The sequence below is a fragment of the Dipodomys spectabilis genome, unplaced genomic scaffold (genome assembly GCF_019054845.1).
Source record: "Dipodomys spectabilis isolate Male_0828 unplaced genomic scaffold, ASM1905484v1 ptg000306l, whole genome shotgun sequence".
Lineage (NCBI taxonomy): Eukaryota > Metazoa > Chordata > Mammalia > Rodentia > Heteromyidae > Dipodomys > Dipodomys spectabilis.
The window spans coordinates 2,546,200-2,553,969 of record NW_024870983.1 but is presented as its reverse complement, the minus strand read 5'-3'; the positions used below and the strand labels follow the sequence as shown (position 1 = coordinate 2,553,969).

At 32.0% G+C, this 7,770-nt stretch overlaps 1 pseudogene; it reads right to left on the bottom strand.

Annotated features, from left to right (window-relative positions):
- Positions 1-317: 317 nt before the first annotated feature.
- On the bottom strand, positions 318-411 carry LOC122127662 (annotated as a pseudogene).
- Between the last annotated feature and the right edge of the window lie 7,359 nt (positions 412-7,770).

Here is a 7,770-nt window from a genome sequence, read left to right as displayed (position 1 = left end):
GAATTCTACATTGTTTTATAATATATAGGTTCACGATTAAATGTGTTATTTCAGATAGCATTCCATATAGAAACAGTTTAAGATTCCTTTTTTTCCTAGGTCCTTATAGTATTTTATTTCTTTGGGATAAAATGACAATGATATCTAATTTGAAAAGTTTTGTAAAGATTATGCTATGTAAAGGTTTTTCTAAGTTGAGGATTTAGTACACTGATGTCAAACTAACTTTCAGTTCAATGAATTACATTTATTGTTACATTTGTATTTTTGTAATTAATTTTTAATAACTGTTTTTAATTTCTTGCATCTGAAGAATGACAAATATGGAATACTTAAATTTTCATATCATCCTTGTGCAAGTGCCATGTTAATCTCTATATTGTAATTTGGGTAAACGTGCTGCTGAAGCATGTAGTATCCTGTAAATTTAAGTAGTTAATGATGCAGTCTTTATACAGGCATATATCCTTGCTTGACTGTTTGTAACTAGGAAACCTTATTGTTCCTAAAAATGCTATTGATCTTACTTCTCTAAAATTCTGGGTAGATTGGAAAAAACTTATATTGTTTGGTCAAATGCTCACATTTGCAATTTTTTGTCAATGACAATTTTAAGTATTTTTCATTTTAAATTTGATCATACTTTGAAGTCTTTATAGCTAGGTCCAAAGGTGATGGCTTTACAAGTAATTATTTATCAACTGAGTTAGCTTTGTGGAGCTAATGGATTCAAATTAAACCTTGCTTAAGAGCTACTTCTAAACTTCTGTAGCTTAAAATTTCCTAAATGAGGTCTTACTGGCAAAAATGTCTACCTGACCCTTTACTCTTCTTCCATGTAGCAAAAGACCAACCAGAATATCTTACCCTGACAGCATAGATTTTCTTATTGGAACAAAACTAATCTTAGTTAAAAGGGATCATAGAGAGATGAACAGTTAAAATAGAATCGTTTAGACTAGAAGGTACTTTATCAAAATATAATTGTTTTTTATACCTAACATTTCAAAAGTAGCTAAAGCCAAGAAGATGAAAATTTTTTTCATATGTATGATTACCTAATGTCATGGCTAATCTACCATACTACCAGGCAGGAATCTACACTACTGCCTTTCATTCACCAAATATTTTCATAGTTAGAAGTCTATATGTTTCTCCTCCATATTAGGCTTTAAATTGGTAATGTTTTAATCACAGTGTTTCCTCTTGTCTCTAGGCTGTAAATCTACAAATGATAAAGCTTTAGGTCCAGCTCTACCAAACACTGAGGTAGAAATAATGGAATAATACATTAAAACACAGTTGCCTTTGATACCCTAACCATATCAGAACATTGCAAAACATGTGCCTTTTTCTTATATTTTATATAGTTATATATTTTATACTTATACATGCTGATATTTTATTTCCCACTGTGAAACTTACCAGAAATAATTGATAATTTGACAAATAGATATAAATTACAATTAATAGACTGGAATATAAATAATTAGGTTTAGAATATATATCAGAATATGAAAAGTATCAATGCAATGTCTTCTGTATAAACTTGTGATAGGTTCTAAGTGTTCTTGGTCTTCAGAATTCACATTGTAAAAAAAAATTTGTTTTCCTCTAATCTATAAGGGAATTTACTCTGCTGCTCTGTTTATTATTTTAACTCACTGGTTCCAAAATGTTTTTCTCCATATTTCTGATTATACGCAAATTTTGCTGATATGATGTCTAAAAGGTATTATTCTTCTGCAGGACACACATGTCCTAGGATCCCAGGTCTCAGTTATCAGCATCATCAAGTAACAATGGCAAGACTTCTCATCTAGGCCCTTGCAACATCCCAACAGAAAATAATTGAAATTCCATCTCAATTCTTGACGACACTGGAATTAGCAGTAAGCCATTGTGAAATGCAAGGGAACTTAAAATGAAATATGAGATCACAAAATCTGAAAGAAAGTTCAGTAATTCAAAGTTTCAATTTACAAATGACCAGCCCATATGAGCGAACAAGATCACAAATGTCACAAATTATTTTTAATACCCCTCTCCTAATAATTACTGAAAGATTTCAGTCCAACATAAGTAGGCAAAAAAAAGAGTTCCTAGAACGATAGATCCATAATTGGTCTACCAAGGCTAGGAAAACTTGATTTACCGGTCAAATATAATTCACAAAAACATTATTTGAGAAGATCGTTAATGCTTCAAAATACTGGTACTTCAGGAAAACTTGGTTTTGTAGTATAAAAATGTTATCATTCACAAACAAATGATAACCTATATTTAATCTCCTGAAAACAGATTCCTATTCAAATAATCTTTTAAAATCATATTCATCAAAACAACAATTGACAAGTCGATGATAATTAGTGACATTACAAACTTTTCAAGTTTACAGTGCAAGTTACAATTGAGTTGATTTATTTACCCAGCACTAATGCCAAACAGGTTCAACCATTCATTAAAGTGTAGAAATAGTACCACCCACCATTTGTGTTGTTCAGTAGGTGCCTTCCAGAAATGTGTCAAATAGAACAACCTCCCATAATTCAAACTCAAACACTAGCTAATAAAGTATATTTCATCACTTAATAAGGTACATTATAAAAAGTCACAAATAGTTGCCTTATCATATGTTGTTTTATGTTTTCCCTATCTGTCTAACATAGTAAGAAATATGACTTAAAGTCATGAATATGGGTACTCATCAAAGATGTGACAAACAAAATCTGTCTTCTATTTCTCTCATATTCCTCTATAGTAGTAAATCGTAGTTTTCTTCTTTTTCCAAAACTTAGAGGTAGTAGAAAATATTATCCGATGTAAAATAAATTAATCACAAGCCTTTTTACAAAGCGATTTATAAAATTTGGTAGTTAGGAATATATTCTAAGCCATTTTTAAACTTTCTTGTTAACTAAAGATTAATCTTCCAAATGGATGAGAATAAAATCATGTCTAGGTGCTTCACGTCTCCAGTCTTGCAAATTGTTATTGCAGATGAATGAATTATGGAAATATAAACTGACATCAGTTCAAGTATAAGCAGGATTGAAACTCCATGGAATGTATATAAACCTTTCAAAATATTAACAGTTTAACAGAATGACTATCAGGAAGTTGAAACCAGAGAAGAAAGACATAGAATGAATGAAAAATGGAACAAGGGGCAAGTACAGCTAGAATACTCAATGTACACATGTGACTAAAGAAGTGGTAAATCTGAAATAAATCTTGGAGAAGGGGTTGGCTGAGAATGATAGAAGGAGTCACTCTGATCCAGGAACATTGGACAATTTGATGGACATATTTATTGTAATATACTTGCACAACCTCTTGAGACTTAGTTTTAAAACACAACAAAAAACAAAAACACACAAAAATCACAACCAAACAGCAATCTCTAGAGAGGATGAATATGACCTCTCAAAATTTTAAATAGTTAATGAAGGGTAGTCTTGGGAATAGCAAACAAAGCTGTTCAAAGAGGACAGTTTGGGGTAGCAGAGAATTTTGAACAGATTTAAATACATTGTCTAAGGTTAAGAATAACCAATATCTGCTGTAAATATTTTCTTCTGTGAGTTCTCTTTTTCTACAATGGATACTCCAGTACTCAGCCACACTTGATAGCTTGTGAAGATAGAATGGAAGAAACAAGATCAAGAACCCATTACTTCACTGGAGACAGAAGAGTCCTCTATGTTTTCTCTCCTCTCTCTTCAGAACTCTTTCTTCATTCTTTTAAGTCAAGTGATTTTGAATTATATCTTTCATTCTTTGTTCTGGCAAAGTAATTAGCCACACTAATTTACTAAATATTATTTGCCTTTCTTTTCCTACCATGCTGTTTACTTATCCAAGATAGTCCATTAAACTTCATCCTTGCATTTGGTTGCCACGAAAACCCAACATCTATGTTAATGAGGACAAACTCTAATGTAAAACTTTGTCTACATAAAACCAGTCCAATAAGCTGTGATCACAAGTATTTAGCTATACTTTTTTCTTTTACCTTGAAAGTCTTCTTGTGTCTAAAGGGCCACTAAAATTACTCCCACACTTTTTGGTTCAATCACTTCTAACCTAAAAGATATGTTTTGCTAACAAGATGCTTAGAGGAAGTATACTTCACTTACTTTAATCTTCTCTCGTAAGATGCTCTTAGATAACATATCAGGAAAAAAGTTATTCTTTCCAAAATTATTTCAATAGATTATTTTCTCTTGGTCTTACATTTGCTCAACTAAATGTATGGAGAAAAAGAGTTAAATCTCCCATACCTTGTATGACAGTGTCTGTTACAACAGACAATACTTCTTTGTCCTACTTCTATGTCCTCCTCATAGTCCTTGCTTGATTTCCAATTAATCACACCTTCTTGGCTTCAAGTCTAGTGAAGCTGAAGGAGTATAAGGCTTCCCCCACTGCTACATCTTCCTGATTTCTCTTTTTAAATTATTTTATTTGGTTGTGGAATTTATGTTCATGTCTTCATCCAATCTGTTCTGCATTGTATTGAGCCAAATAGGCTCTGTAAAATCACTTTAGGTAGCAAAAATATTAACCAAATCTATATCAAAAAGTTTTGGAATCCCTCTACTGCTGAAGCCAATACTCTTAGCTAGGGCTTCTAAGAACACCTTTTCTTACCTTTTCAATTTGCTCAATTCTTTTCTGATCCCAAAACTTTTTGGCTAATGTAATAAGAGAAGTCTTCACTATCTCATGTTAATAAGGATATTATATTTTGTGAGCTACTTAGAAATGTGAAATCATTGGTTTGAGGTATCCAATCAGATATTTTTCTTTGTTTCAGGGCTTCACATGCAAAGATATTGCGTAAAGTAAAGTATTATAAACAGAAAAGTGTATACCCAATACATTCTTTCATTGTTGAGGGCACTTTCTCCCTAAATATTTTGCCCCAAATTATCTTTTTCAGAGAATTTCTGTTTGGTAATTAAAGTCAATTCACACATTTTGATGTCTTTTTTAAAGAAATTTGAACTTAAATTCCACTACAACCTTGTTTCACACAGTGAGAGTATTTGTCCTGGGTAAGGATAATTCTCAGGGGAACCTACAGGATTTATAGCAAGGTTTCTGAGGTTTATTTGTTTAGTGTGAAAATGAGCCATCTTCACCCACATTGCTTCCTCTCAGCTAAGTCTCCATGGATTTCTTTGCATGAAAGCCTATTTTCCCAGGCAATTTTAAATTTTCTTAATAGGTTAAGTTGCTAAAAAGTTTGAACAATTAAAATTTACCTGACATAATTTTAAAATTCTTTTGAAATTCCTTTATCAGAATAGCGAATTTACCAATCCTAATTCCACCTTTACCATCAAAAACTGTTACCATGCTGTTTTCATGATATAGTGTCCATGAAACTGTTATTTTCCATTGGCTTTGTTATGCATATATGTGACTAAATAAGCTGATGCTGAGCAAAATATTGAAACAAATTTTTATGTGCGGTTTGAGTTTTTAATGTACTATGTGATTTCTATTTTGGGGGGATTTTTTCCCCTATGGTTTGTCCCCGGCTGTATTTGATTTTGGTACCTTGTGTATTGTGTATATATTTACCTTAATTAGGGAAGGGAAGAGGAACAGCAAAATGGTGAGAAAAAGGACAAAGGGCAAACCAATGCAATAGCAATACTCACAAGACAATATGTTGGAAATGTACATTACAACTTGTGAGAAGTATTGAGGTGAAGGAAAACTGTGAGAAAAATGAAGGAGGGGGTAACACCTTTGAAAAGTTATGTATTAACTACCTTACAATTACTGTAATCCCACTGTACATCACTTTGACAATAAAATTAATTTAAAAAATAAGTTGCATGAATAAATTTCACTGTATTGGTATAGTAAATATTATTCTTTATGTAGTAACTTTTTAAAAGTTAATACTATTTTGCATCTCATTTGAATTAATTAACCCTTTTTAATCAGAAGACCATCAACTTGAATCCAACTAGACAATATTTTCACAATATAATTGCCAATATTTTGAAAAAAGAATAAATTTAGTACTTTCTCATGCTCAAACCAAAAACAGTTCAATTCTATGTAAACCCATAATTTTAAAAGTAAATAAGTTGTTAAGAGGAGAGAATATATGTGTTCTTCAAAATTCCTATGACTGATAACTACTCATTTTCAAATTCTGAACATTCCATACCTGTTGGCATGTTATGAAATTCTGCAATAGATGCAGTTTCCAGTGGGGTGTTACAGATTGAGAAATCAACAGAAAAATAGCCACATTCTGGTAGAGGATAAAACTATGAGGCACCTGTAATAATTAATTCTTCAAGAGTAAGCAATTGTTAATCAGAGTAAGTTATTATTTCTATGACCATCAATCCTAAGATTTATGCCATAAAGTCATCCTAGCCCAACAGTTTCCAACTTGGAGGGTACACCTCAAAATTCCCTTAATGCACATTACGAATAGCTTATCTCTATTGTGAAAAAATACTACACCTCTGCTAATGTGATGCCCTCCGTGTTCTGGAAAGAACACCACAATAAACTGGGTTGCATCATTTTCCCCCACTGGTATTCTTGAGATCAAAACACTTGTAAATATTATTTATACTTATGCTTTTGAACTATCATAGATATTTAGGATGCTAAGATCGGCGGATTACCGTTCAAAACCCACCCAGGTAGGACGGTTCCCTAGATTCTAATCTCCAAGAAACTTCTCAAAAAAGCCAGACATAAGTGGCACTGAAGTTGAAGTGGTAGGGCACGAGCCTTGAGCATAAACAGGCTCAGAGAGAGTGTCCAGGCCCAGAGTTCAAGCCCTATGACAAATCAATAAAATAAAAACAAAAATAAAAACAAACCCCAAACCTAGCAATTTTCTCATTGTATACAGAGGCACATAATTTAGGAAATTGCTTCCTGTGTTACATACAGGTAGAAAAAAGAAGATGTCATACAATTATACTCTTCATACCATGTTCTACCAAAGCCTCAAAAATTGCTGTTTTCTAAATTTATAAGTTAACATCATCTATTTGTTGGCAACTCTGTCTACATTATTCACATTATCATTTTATACATGAACTGTTGGAATTATCTATTAACTAAGTTCTAATTATAACTCTCTTGAAAGAATATTCTAGGCAAGTAGAATGCAAGAATCATTTGTAAATTTGTCAATTAAACCCTCTACTTAAAAAGAATTGTGTAGTATCTTATAGAATATGAAAATAAAAACAAAACAAAAACATTTATTTTAAATCTAAATTCTAATTTAGCAATATCTACAAAGACATGCATTAGACAAACTTCGCTTTTTCTCTGGGCTTAAGCTTTTGTAATCCTTCATCAATTCTTTGGAATCCAACAGAATTATGCTAACTTTGGGTGAGAATTTTGGATGGGAATCAAGAGCCATTTTGCATCTAGAAATGTTCTGTAATGAAGACAGCATTGCAAACACAACTGAGGATTATATCTGAGTTACATTGTACAGCATTGCAAACACAACTGAGGATTATATCTGAGTTACATTGTAATTGGAACCTTGACTTCTCAAAACATAGTGAAAAAATTAGCCCAAACTTCCAACTGTGTATTCCTTTCTTGTTTGGTTTGTTTTATGAAGACAAAATTATATTACCTAGTTCAGGGAAGATATCACCATGTAATTTCACTCTCTAATCTCCTGTCAGTCTGAGTGCTAGAATTCTAGCCTTGTATCACATTGCCCTGCTATAGTTTCTTGGTTTATTTAATCTAGAT